This window comes from Lithobates pipiens, unplaced genomic scaffold, assembly GCF_037356315.1.
Source record: "Lithobates pipiens isolate NorthernLeopardFrog02 unplaced genomic scaffold, aLitPip1_a1.2 Scaffold_25, whole genome shotgun sequence".
Classification (NCBI taxonomy): domain Eukaryota; kingdom Metazoa; phylum Chordata; class Amphibia; order Anura; family Ranidae; genus Lithobates; species Lithobates pipiens.
Window position 1 is genome coordinate 134,300,676 of NW_027507787.1, and position 13,707 is coordinate 134,314,382.

Genomic DNA, 13,707 nt, shown 5'->3' on the forward strand with positions numbered 1-13,707 from the left:
TTTCATCTTCCTAGTTCTGGCCTTAAATATCTGTGTGCTAAAGTATACCTTTTTGTTTGTTAATTTCTCATAGGGGAGAAAAGACTCACAAAGCAGGATCCCAGGGACCGCCACCCTTGCCAGCATGAATGTGAGGTTAGCCCCATCCCCCCCGTGGATGTGCATGTGGAGGAAGGAGAGGTGGAGGAAGGAGAGGAGATGGGCACCCCACCAGGTGAGTGTCTGACACCACAGCTTCAGGTAATCGATGTATACCTGCATATTTCAAAACACATGTTTTTACATCTATTTTAGGTGATGTTCTGGTTGTGGAAAGCGACACATTTCCAAGCACCAGTGCCCCCCCCGAGGATGTCGAGGAAGGAGAGGTTGAGGAAGGAGAGGTGGAGGAAGTAGGGGTCTGACACCCCAGCTTGTTGAAATCCATGTATGACTGCATATTTTTTGACCCAATTTTTACCATCTATTGTAGGTGATGTTCTGGTTGTGGAAAGGGCCCCGTTTTCCAGTGACAGCGCACAAAGGCTGATTGGCCAGATAATGTGCTGGAATGGGGAAATAGATGCCATGCGAACTAGCCTGGATCTCATGAAGAATCGGATTGACAATATGCAGCAGGAAATGAAGAACATGATCGATATTTTGGGGAGAATATAATCCGTTTCTCCATAATATCGATCATGTTCTTCATTTCCCTTGTTTTACTTAAAAGATTGTTACTTCCTAAATTATCAATATTGTGGCTGATTGTTGTTACATTTTTCATATTTTTTTAAGAAAAAGAAAAAAAAAAGAAAGTTTTTAAAAAAATTCAAAAAAAAAGGAAAAGAAAAATGTTTTTCAAAGAAAGTTAAATGAACCCAAAAAAAATATATAAATATTCAATGGCACATGTGAATGTGGCCAAATTAAAATTTGGAACAATCAACAATGTGCGGCGTATTCTTTCAATGCTCAATACCAGTTTGTGAAAAGTGATTTTGTGTATCCAGTGACAATGGGCCTTATTTAATTAATGAAAATACACTTGGCACTACAAGTGCACTAGGATAACATAGGAGACAGCACAAACTAAAAGCAAGCAAGAAAACAAAATTCAGATTTGATGTTCTTTTATTATTTTACTGGTTTTAAAAATTAAAGATTCTGTGGCATTGCAATGGCCCCCCTACCGTTAAAATAAGTGACATATCTTTGACGAACTTCACGGGCACTTTGGGGGGCCAAGCCAGTACAGCCAGTATCCAGGCCTGTCAGAGATTCAGGAACAAGTCCAGCCTCAGGCACTATTGTTGACAAATAATTTGTAGAGTTTTTATTTAAAAAGTTATGCAAAATGCAGCACGTAAGTACTACATGGTTCAGTTTGTATTCGGCTAGGTTAATAGGAGTCAGAAAAACACGGAACCGGCTGGCCATTATTCCAAACGCATTTTCCACAACTCTTCTCGCTCTGGCCAGCCGGTAGTTGAAAACCCTCCTCTCTGGGGTGAGGGTTCTTTGGGGGAATGGCCTCATGACGTGGTCGTCCAGAGCGAAAGCTTCATCAGCTATGAAGACGAAGGGGAGTTCTTCAACATTCTCGGAATCAGGTGGCAATCCCAGTCCACCTGTCTGTAGACGGCGGTAGAACTCCGTCTGGGCGAAGACTCCTCCATCAGACATACGGCCATTCTTCCCCACGTCCACATACAGAAATTCATACTGTGCCGACACCACCGCCATTAACACAATACTGTGAAACCCCTTGTAGTTATAAAAGTATGACCCCGAATGGGGTGGTGGCACAATGTGGACGTGCTTCCCATCTATTGCACCACCGCAGTCCGGAAAGTCCCAACGGGTGGCAAAATGGGATGCCACAGTCTGCCATTCCTGTGGCGATGAAGGAAACTGGGGAGGCAAAGCAGAAAAAACAAAAATAAGTACTTTTGCACATTAAACATTGTACATTACAACACAAACTTTATTTCCCGCTTCTGCCTAGTCACAGGACACCGATCGTCTGCTCCCTGTCATCGGGAGCAGTGATCAGGGTCAGGTCACTGCTAGCCCATCCCCCAGACAGTTAATAAACACTCACCCAGAACACACTTTAAACCATTCCTTGGCCCCCTTGTGCTTAATAACACCTTCACTGCATGTGACATTTTTACAGTAATCAATAGAATTTTTTACAGCATTGATCACTGTATTAATGACAATGGTCCCAAAAATGTATGGAAATTGGCCAATGTGTCCGCCATAATGTGGCAGTCACAAGAAAAAACAAAAAACTGGTTAGCACCGCTATTACTATTTTCAAAAATGGCAAGATTTTACAAATGCCAGCAAATAGACCATATTTACGAAACGATAGAACTTTTGCACAAAACAATCAAACGCTTATTGCGATTCATTTGAACAAATTTGTTTACTAAGAATACGTATCAGCATAAAATGATGTCCAAAAAAATCAGGGTGATATATTTTTGGGCCTATATTTCTTAGAGCGAAAAGTGAAAAATAATGCATATTTTGAAAAATGCATTTTGGTTTTGTTGGTGGTTAATCACCAAAAATCAAAAAGCAGAGGTGATCAAAGACAACCAAATAAAACATCTATTTGTGCTAATAAAATGAAGATAATTTACTAGGAGGAGCCATGTTACAAGGACGCACAATTGTCAATTCAAACAACGCACTGCCAAATCACCCAAAAAAGTGCTGAAGGTCAGGAAGGGGGAAAATCATTCCAGGGTTGAAGTGGGTTAAAAATACAATATATAATTCAACATTAATTTAAGGACACACAGACTCGTTGGAATTATATTAAGTGGGGGGGGGGGGGGATCCAGTTAAAGGACACACAGACCATTTGGGATACTATTAAGGGGGGGGGGGGGGGATTCAGTTAAGGGGACACAGACCATTTGGAATAATCTTTAAATGTTTGGTTTTAGGATAAAGCAATACAATGGAGCTGACAAAAGACATTTTAAGTGACTAGACTAGGTGGATATGGGCCTACCATAGCATGTTGGTGAGGTTTAATGAAGGCAAATATGCATGAAAGACAAAAAAGGAGCATTAAAAGATTACACCATGCATGAGGACAAAGGGGACATTCACAGCATATTGCAATCATGGTAATTAGAGATTGAGGAAAGAAATACAAGGCATTAGCAAACATTAAAGACAATAAAATGTGATGTTAAATGATAAATCTTACCTTAATATAGTCCTCCTGCAGGACCTGTATGATGGCAGAACAGGTCTCTGGAATAATGATCCCCAGAGCCTGGGGGGAGATGCCTGTCGAGAACTTCAGGTCCTGAAGGCTTCTCCCTGTCGCCAAGTAGCGCAACGTGGCGATGAGCCTCTGCTCCGGAGTGATGGCTTGCCGCATGCAGGTATCCTACCTGCTGATATAAGGGGTCAGCAAAGCCAGCAGACGGTGAAAAACGGGGTCCGTCATCCGGAGATAATTCCTGAAATCATCAGGATTATTCTCCCGGATCTCACGAAGCAAAGGCATGTGCGAGAACTGGTCACGCTGGAGCAACCAATTCTTCGTCCATGAACTCCTCAACACCCCGTCCACGGACTGTTCTTGGGTTGAAGAATGAACTACAACTCGACGACGAGTACGTACACGCAACATGGCTTCAAAACGGTCGGCTTGTCAGAACGAACTTAACAGAAGTCACTGAAGAACAGCAAGGCCTGTGAAGAGCGAGCTGAAAGTCAGCGAGCGCAGTAGATCGCACTGCAAAATACAGAGACGAACTGACTACACGCACTAAAAAACAGATACAAACCTCACAAGCACAAACTGAAAAGCAGTGAAAAACGTTCTGAAAAATACGAGTCTGAAAAACGCGAATCGTCTCTCACCAAACTTCTACTAACACGAGATAAACACGAAATTAGCAGAAGGAGCCCAAAGGGTGGCGCACTTGGTATTGAACTTCCGTTTTATAGTCTCGTCGGACCTCGTGTACGTCACCGCGTACCAGATGGGCGGACTTTAGTGGGATCATGTGTAGGCAAGTCCGTTTCCACGGAACTCTGTCGGAACTCTGTCGGAACTCCGGCGGAACTCCGTTGGAGACTCCTTCGGAGTTAAGTCCGCTCGTGTGTACGGGGCATAAAAGTAATGACAGCAACAATTCTGCAACACGGCACATTTCAGTGTTTTTGATTTGATTACATTATTGAATAATTTTTATTATTATTATATTATTATTTGTTATAATTATTTATCGTTATTTATATATATATATATATATATATATATATATATATATATATATATATATATGTATATATATATATATATATATATATATATATATATATATACATATATAATTATAATTTATGATTTCATATTTCACATTTTATCATACCCAGGATGTCTATTAGACTCTTGTTTGGACAGATTTAAGTGTATTATTTCTAAAAATTACAGGCCTACAATATAAAACGCCAAATTTCCATGCAAAATAATGGTACCACTTTCAGCACCTAAAATCTGAAATAATCGTAACTCCAGGGAGGTTAATAAAGGACTTATGCCAACGGTGTCTGTGTGTTTTTTTAATCTATTTTTACACTTTCTTTGTGAAATGGTAGGGGTACAATGTACCCGCTACCATTTCAAATAAGGGGGCAGGAACTGGGGTCCCCTTGTTAAAGGGGGCTTCCAAATTCCGATAAGCCCACCATGTAGAGTTTCACCTAAATGTTAAGATAATTGATGTTTCAGCATTGCACTGCCTTCGACTATGCTTATCCTGGGTTTGGAGGCTTGATCCAGAGGCCATAGTGTGTCATGATCTTATACCCCATATTGACTGTAGCTCCTATGTCTACCCATAAAATCTTATCATGGAACACCAGGGGGATGAATTCACCCACTAAACGATCCCTGACGTGTAAACAGAAAATACAATAGTAATATTAATAATAGGAGCAGCTTGTTGTGAATAAATGAGTCAAAAATAATTTAAAAGTGAATTAATTATAACCGTACTCTCGCAAACAATAATTAAAGTGCAAGTACCCAAAGTGCATAGACCAATGTCACCAAACCCAATCATATACACATGTGTAAAAATGTATGTGTAAATTATCTGATTAAGTGTTCAAATCAAAATAGTCAAATCTAAAATCCAAAAATGTGCATGTGGATCTTCCAATTCTTGGCGGACAGCAAGGGGTAGATCTTCCATCACCAGCCACACATCCTACTCATCAGAATCCGATGACACGCATTACAGGTAGTCATATATGCATGTGAATGGTGCGAATGGAAAACCTCACAGTCACAGCTCCGGTGCAGACAGATGTTCAATTAGGATCCCAAGAAACCTATTCCAAGTACTCATAAATGCTTGTAGGAAAGCCCTATGTGGAAATGTTCATAATCACAGCATCAATCCGAGCAGGCATCCAAGGATTTAAAAAAAAAGGGCTTCCATGGCGAAGTAATTGAAATTTGATCAAAACTTGAGCTAAAAACAAATAAAATCTCCATAACAGCTTAACACAACCATGTGTTGGAGATGCCATTAGCGTTCCAGCTGTGTTACAAATTGCGGAAGTGACGTATCACTAGAGATGGACGAACTTCCGACGGGACGTTACGCAAACGAAAGTTTGCGAACCGCAAAGTTCGCAGCGGGCCCCATTGACTTCAATGGCAGGCAAACTTTGAAAACCTACAGGTCATATTTTCAGCCACAAAATAATTACTTGCTGTGCACACATAGTCCCACCACATGGCCACTGACATAACACATGTATAAAGTGAATCTGGGATCGACAACTACAAGCATTCTTTTTTTATATGTGAAATTTTGACAATTCAGGACTCAGGAGCGCATGAAGGCAATGGAGGAGAGGAAAGGTCAGGGTAGGCTATGAAGAGGGTGCAGAAGATGATCACCAGCACCATGATATAGAACACTGACACCAGCACGGTGATATAGAACACTGACACCAGCACCGTGATATAGAGCACTGACACCAGCACCGTGGTATAGAGCACTGACACCAGCACCGTGATATAGAGCACTGACACCAGCACCGTGATATAGAGCACTGAGACCAGTACTGAGATAGAGTGCACTGACACCAGCACCGTGATATAAAGCACTGACACCAGCACCGTGATATAAAGCACTGACACCAGCACCGTGATATAGAGCACTGACACCAGCACTGTGATATAGAACACTGACACCAGCACCGTGATATAGAGCACTGACCCCAGCACCATGATAGAGTGCACTGACACCAGCACCATGATATAGAGCACTGACACAGCACTGTGATATAGAACACTGACACCAGCACCGTGATATAGAGCACTGACACCAGCACTGTGATATAGAACACTGACACCAGCACCGTGATATAGAGCACTGACCCCAGCACCATGATAGAGTGCACTGACACCAGCACCATGATATAGAGCACTGACACAGCACTGTGATATAGAACACTGACACCAGCACCGTGATATAGAGCACTGACACCAGCACCGTGATAGAGTGCACTGACACCAGCAATGTGATATAGAGCACTGACACCAGCACCAAGATAGAGAGCACTGACAGCAGCACTGATACCAGCAACTCGCTGCTGGGCCCCAAAAATATGACACAGCTCAACCTCTTCAAAACAGGCGGGTACGAGCATATAGTACAGTGTTTTTTTTTGTAGAAGGAAGTGAGCCAAATATAGAAAAAAGGTCTGTGTGCTCGATTAAATAAATTGTTTATAGAGATATACATAGTCTACAGGTCACATGTGTTGAATTCCTCCGCGATCCATGCCTCATTCATTTTCAGAAATGTGAGGTAGTCAACACTGTCGTGAGCTAGGCGAGTGCGCTTATCGGTCACGATCCCCCCTGCTGCGCTGAACGTCCTTTCGGACAGGACACTGGACGAGGGGCAAGCCAACAGTTCCATTGCAAATCGGGCAAGCTCTGGCCAGAGGTCAAGCCTGCCCATCCAGTAGTCCAGGGGTTCATCATCCTCAGAGCATTCACATCGGCCGTTAACCCGATGTAGTCGAACACCTGTCGGTCTAGGCGTTCCCTGATGCTGGATCCGGATGACACCTGTCGATGGGTCGGCTGAAAGAATGACCTCATATCAGAAGTCACCAACACATCTTCAAACCGCCCTCTTCTTGCAGGCACGGTTGGATTGGTACCCGCAACTCTTTCTCTGGGAGTGGGAATTGCTCCTCTGCCAGCACACACGAAAAAGCAGAATGCAGCCTTTCTCGAAGCAAGGCCTGGAAGTGCTCCATTCTGACAGCCCTCTGTGACGGTGGTAACATTTCCGCCATTTTGTGTTTGTACCGGGGGTCTAAGTACGTTGCCACCCAGTACTGGTCCTTGACCCCTATGCTTTTTATACGGGGGTCCCTGTTAAAACACTGGAGCATGAAGGCCCCCATTTGCACTAAACTGGAAGCAGTGTGGTGGCCAGGCTCCTGCTCATCATCCAGGATAATGTCGTCCTCCTCGTTCTCCTCTCCCCATCCACGCACAACAACAGGGATCCCAGAAAGGTTTAAAGCATGCTCTTCTTGCTCCTCCTCATCCGCCCCGGCACCATCCTCCTCTGACTCCTCTTCAGGCTCCTGTTGTTGACTTGTCCCCCCTGGGAATTCATCCAGCATTGCGACTTCCTCATCTTCCCCCTCTTGCTCATCCATGGCTTAATAAATGACATGACGCAATGCACGCTCCATAATGAAGGCATAAGGTACCATGTCACTGATGGCGCCATGGCTGCGACTGACCAGTTTGGTGATCTCATCAAATGGCCGCAGAAGTCTCCATGCTTCGCGCTTGAGCAGCCACTGGCGCGGTGAAAAAAAAAACAGCTCCCCAGAACCTGTTCTGCCGCAGAGTTCATACAGGTAGACGTTAACTGTACGTTTCTGCTGGACCAGCCTATCAAGCATATAGAAGGTTGAGTTCCATCGCGTCGGGCAATCGCAAATAAGACGTCTGACCGGCAGATTGTGTCGCCGCTGAATGTCAGCAAGGCGAGCCATGGCCGTGTAAAATCCTCTGAAATGGGCCGAGATTTTCCTTGCCTGCTGCAAGATGTCCTGGACCCCAGGGTATTTGACAACAAATCGCTGCAGACGTGTGCCATGCATGGCACGTGCATAATTTTGCCCTGTTTCAATGCGCTAAGCAGATTGGCACCGTTGTCACACACCACTTTACCAACTGTCAAATTGAGTGGTGTTAGCCACTGATCTGCCTGTGAACGCAAAGCTGAAAGGAGTGCAGGGCCAGTGTGGCTCTTGGCTTCCAGGCACAACAGATGCAGCACGGCATGGCAATGTCTCACCTGGCATTTCGAATAGGTTCTGGGGAGCTTGGGTGGCGCAGCGGAAGAGACGCTAGCAGTGGAAAAGGAGGAGTCAGCCGAGGAGGAGAGGGAGGAGGATGGAGTAGGAGGAGGAGGAGAAGAAGAGTCAGGCCTGCATGCAATCCGTGGCGGTAAAACCAAATCTACACGGGTGCCACGGGTTTCATGCTTGACAGCCATCAGAAGGTTCACCCAGTGGGCAGTAAAAGTGATATACCTTCCCTGCCCGTGTTTGCTAGACCACGTGTCTGTGGTCAGATGTATCTTGGCACCGACACTGTGTGCCAGAGATACATTCACTTGCCGCTAAACATGGCCATATAGCTCTGGGATGCCCTTCTGTGAGAAATACTTCCTTCCTGGGATCCATTGTGGTGTTCCAATGGCCACAAATTATTGAAAGGCCTCCAAGTCCACCAGTTTATATGGCAGTAGTTGGCGAGCTATGAGTTCTGACAAGCCAGCCGTCAACTGTTGGGCAAGAGGGTTATCCGGCGTCATAATTTTTTTACGCTTGAACATTTGGCCCACGGAAGCCTGCCTTTTTCCAGAAAAACGTGAGGATGGCGTGATGGAAGGGGGAGTGGAGGACAATTGTGAGGAGAGAGGAGAAGGAGAAGTAGAAGACGAAGCTGGATGGTGAGAGCCTGGAGTGTGGCTTTGTGTGTTCCGTTGCTCCCACTGGGCTTGGTGATGGCAGCTCATGTGCCTTCTTAAGGCAGTTGTCCCTAGGTGAGTGTTGGGCTTACCGCGACTTATGCGTTGACTGCAAAGATTGCAGATTGTCAGGTCACCTTGAGGCGAGGTGACAGGTGCACACCGAAGGATCAGGAGTGCACCGCAAGGTTGTGGACCCTACGGCTGACTGCTGCGGACGGGGCACAGATCCCACTGGGGTTAGAGTGTAAGATTCCCTGGGGTGCGGAGTCTAAGAGCCAGCAGGTGTTCACCAGAGCCTCCAGTGGTGAGGATGGACTTGGCTGCAACTGGCTCCAGGTCGCGACCCCCAGGGTCCCCCAGCTCTCACCCACAGTAGGCAACAGGAGGATAGGGATGGTGAGGGACAAAGCCAAGGTCGGGGCCACAAGCAGACAAGAATAGTCGGGTACACGCCAAAAGGTCAGGATCACAGGCAAACAAGGATAGTCAAGACACGCCAAAGTCGGTAACGGAAACCAGTAGCAGAGCACACGGCAGGAAACAGGAAGCTAACACACAAAGAACACACAATGGTTGATCAGCACTCATGGCCTGCAGTGCACAGGTTAATATAGGGCTCCCTGATAGGGCCTGGGGTGGAGCCATGCTTAGAGGAGAGGTTATAAAAACCACCAGGTGGAAGTGGCTGACCTCTTAGTCTGAAGACATGGGGGAAGGTATTCAAACACAGGAAGATCACTGCATAACCATGACACAGATGGCAACACTATTGTCATTAGCGGACACATTAAAAAAGCCCACACTGCGGAGCCACTTGCCGGAGTCCTGGGAGAGCCAGATGTGACTGTACATGGTTGATGCCTCGCTCCTGATACATTCGGATTCTGCTTTGTCCCTCCTGTACAATCTAAGTTCTTCCTGCTTCTCCTCCCTATATGCTGGTCCATATCTCCCTCTGAACTCTCCTCCTCTTCCTCTCTTGTGGGCACCCACGTGACATCACTAGACACGTCATCATCGACGTCACCTTCCCCACCGCTATAATTAGAGATCTCGCAGCAACACCGGGGACCAACCTCCTCCTTGGGCTGATCTGGGTACTGTCGTCAGACTGCTGAGCGGCGGTTGTTGCTACCTCCTCTTCCTGATCCAATGCCAAGAGTGGCTGCGCATCGGAAATGTCTTGATATGGATCAGAAAATAATTCCTGTGACTCAAACGGAAGGTATATGGTGGTGGTGGAATTGGTGGTAGTGTCTTTGGGGGTGCACATAGCAGAGAGTGAAGAAGAGGGTGCAGCTCGAGAGGATGAGGAGGGTGCAGAAGAGTAAGGCTGAGTGAGCCACTCAACCAAGTCTGGCACATCCTTTGACGTAATCGCACGCACCTTCTGCAATTTGCTACTTTGGCTCAAGTCTGTTGCTCCTGCCCTACCCCTACCACCCCTGCGGAAGGGCCTGCCTCTTCCTCTGTCTGTCATTTTTTAAATTACCCTGTGAAAAAAGTCTCCAGAGAAGTGAAGTATGTATGTGGAAGAAGGTATAAAACCCTGATACAATCTGTTGTTTTTGGGGGCCACTGGTCTATCACACCAGTTATAATACTTTTTTTTTATTGCGTTTGTCGCTCTCTGTAGTATCGCTGCAGAACCGCTCAGCAGTCACAATGCTGCACAGTGGAAATGCACTATACTATGCTTTCTATATGTGCAAGTATTTGATACGTGTATTACACACCTATATACTGCACACCAAATAGTACACCTATACCAGTCCTTACAAAGACCTTTGTGAACCGAGTAGCTAGTGATGTGCAGACTGTAACTCAATCCCTACACTGATAAAGGACCGCTGCAGAATAGGGCAGCAATCTGCAGCAGTACACCACAACCCTATATATTGTACAGATATACCAGTCCTTACAAGGACCTTTGTGAACTGAGTAGCTAGTGATGTGCAGACTGTAACTCAGTCCCTACACTGATAAAGGACTACTGCAGAATAGGGCAGCAGTCAAGTATAATATTCTTTCTATATTTGGAAGAAAGTATATTATACTTGTACAACCCTCTATACTGTACTACACCTATACCATACCAGTCCTTAAAAGGACCTTTGTGGACCTAATAGTAACAGCTAGTGATTAAACTGACTGTCCCTGCTGCACTGACAAAAGACAGGCTGCTCCAATCACAAGCACAGCAGTGCACTGAACCCTATATACTGTACACCAATACCAGTCCTTAAAAGGACCTTTGTGGACCTAATAGTAACAGCTAATGATTTAACTGACTGTCCCTGCTGCACACAGCATCCTGTCCCTCTCTACACTGGCAAAAGACAGGCTGCTGCAACAATCACTTGCACAGCAGTGCACTCAACCCTATATCCTGTACTACACCTATACCATACCAGTCCTTAAAAGGACTTTTGTGGACCTAATAGCTAGCGATTTGTGTCACTGCAGTCTCTCCCTTCTCCACACAGCAACCTCTCCCTATAATGACACAAGAAAGAATGTAAAATGGCCGCCAGATCAGGTCTATTTATAAGTTAGGGGGGATGTCCAATTGTCCATGTGCTGAAATGTCTCCATTGGCTGTCCTGTACCCCATGATGGATGTGTCATCATGGGTCAAAGTTCTTTCACACTGTAAACACATATGTCCGCCGGGAGAACAGTGGCAATAGTCCGCCGATCGGGCCAATCGCGAACACGCAAAATTCGCCGCAAAACGACCTCCGGGCGAACAGTTCAGCCATCCCTACCTATCACGTTCAAGCCACCCTACGCATTTATGAATGTGAGCCTATCAATGGAGTCTGTGGACAGACACACTCTATGATCCATTACTAACCCTCCAGCGGCACTGAATGTGCGTTCAGAAAGAATGCTGGATGCAGGACAGGCCAGTAGCTCAATTACATATTGAGCAAGTTCTGGCCTGTGGTCCATCCTCAAGACCCAGTAACCCAGTGGATGCTCTGTTGGAAAGGTCTCCAAGTCTGCTCTTGCCCCTAGATATTCCTGCACCATGTAATGCAGACAATTTTAGCTTGAACCGATCAGATCTTGGTGCTGAGGACTGAAAAATTGTCTAAAGGCATCGGTCAGAAAGCCACCTTCTCCACCTCTCTTCCTCTGACTGAAAGAAGCCTCAGCAACATGTTGTCCAGCACCAGGAAATTGTAACCTCCCAGGGTTTGGAAATGCGTTGCAAAAACCTTCCTTCAAAGCCTCCTGAAGATGTTTCATCCTCTACTCCCTCTGCAGAGGCAGGATGAGTTCTGCAACCTTACACTTGTAACGTGGATCAAGAAGGGTTGCCAGCCAGTAATGATCCCTGTCCTTGTTATCACAAATTGTAGGGTCTAGGGATGAACCCAAGGTTCAAGTCGAATGTAAGTTCAAGTCGAACATTGAGTGTTCATCTGCCCATCGAACAGCGAACAATATTCAGTGTTTGCGGCAAATTTCGAAAGCCGCCAGAACACCGTTAAAGTCTATTGGACACTAACATGAAAAATAAAAAGTCCTAATTTTAAAGGCTTATATGCACGTTATTGTCATAAAAAGTGTTTGGGGACCTGGTTCCTGCTCCAGGAGACATGTATCAAATCTTTTTTTAAAACAACCATTTTTTTGGGAGCAGTGATTTTTTTTAATGCTTAAAGTGAAACAATAAAAATGAAATATTCTTTTAAATATCATGCCTGGGGGGTGTCTGTAATATGCCTGTAAAGTTGCAAATGTTTCTCGTGTTTAGAACAATACCACAGCAAAATACAGATAATTGAAAAAAAGAGCATGGGATCCCCCCTCCATCACCAGGCCCTTTGGGTCTGGTATGAATATTAAGGGGAACTCCAAATCAAAATTTTAAAAAAATTGCGTGAGGGTCCCCCTAAAATCCATACCAGGTCCTTCAGGTCTGATATGGAAATTAAGGGGAATACGGTGCCAAATTAAAAAAATGGTGTATGGGTCCCCCCAAAAATCCATGCCATACCCTTATCTGAGCATGCAACCTGGAAAGCCTCAGGAAAAGAGGGTGTCAAGAGAGCGCCTCCCCTCCTGAATCATACCAGGCCACATGCCCTCAACATGGGGTGGGTGCTTTGGGGTAGCTCCAACCATACTGAACCCTGTCCTGCATCCTTCCCAGCTGCCAGCAGAGTTACCCAGTGTACCATGAAGGAAAGGTAATGTCCCTGTCCATGCCTACTAGACCATGAGTAAGCAGTAATATGCACCTTACTGCTGCCCTCCCCTGTCCAATGAGACCAAAACATTTCCATCCACATGTTGATAGAGAGCTGGAATGGCCTTCCGTGAAAAGAAACGGCATTTGGGAACCTGCCACTGAGGTACAGCACATTCCACAAATTCACAAAAAGGGGCAGGGTCTACCAGCTGAAAAAGCAGCACTTTCAGTGCTTGCAATTTTGCCAAGCTAGCATTCATATGATCAGTATGTGGATGGCTGGGACCAAATTTCTTTTTACAGATTAGCAACTGGGGTAGGGAAATTTGTCTGCTAAAATTGTGGTGTACTGATAGCAGATAGGCTGCAAATACTTGGGACACCTATTGCTATACCCTCATTCCTCTCAGTGCAGATTTTTGAGAGGACTGGATGTATAGTGGTGTTAGAGAT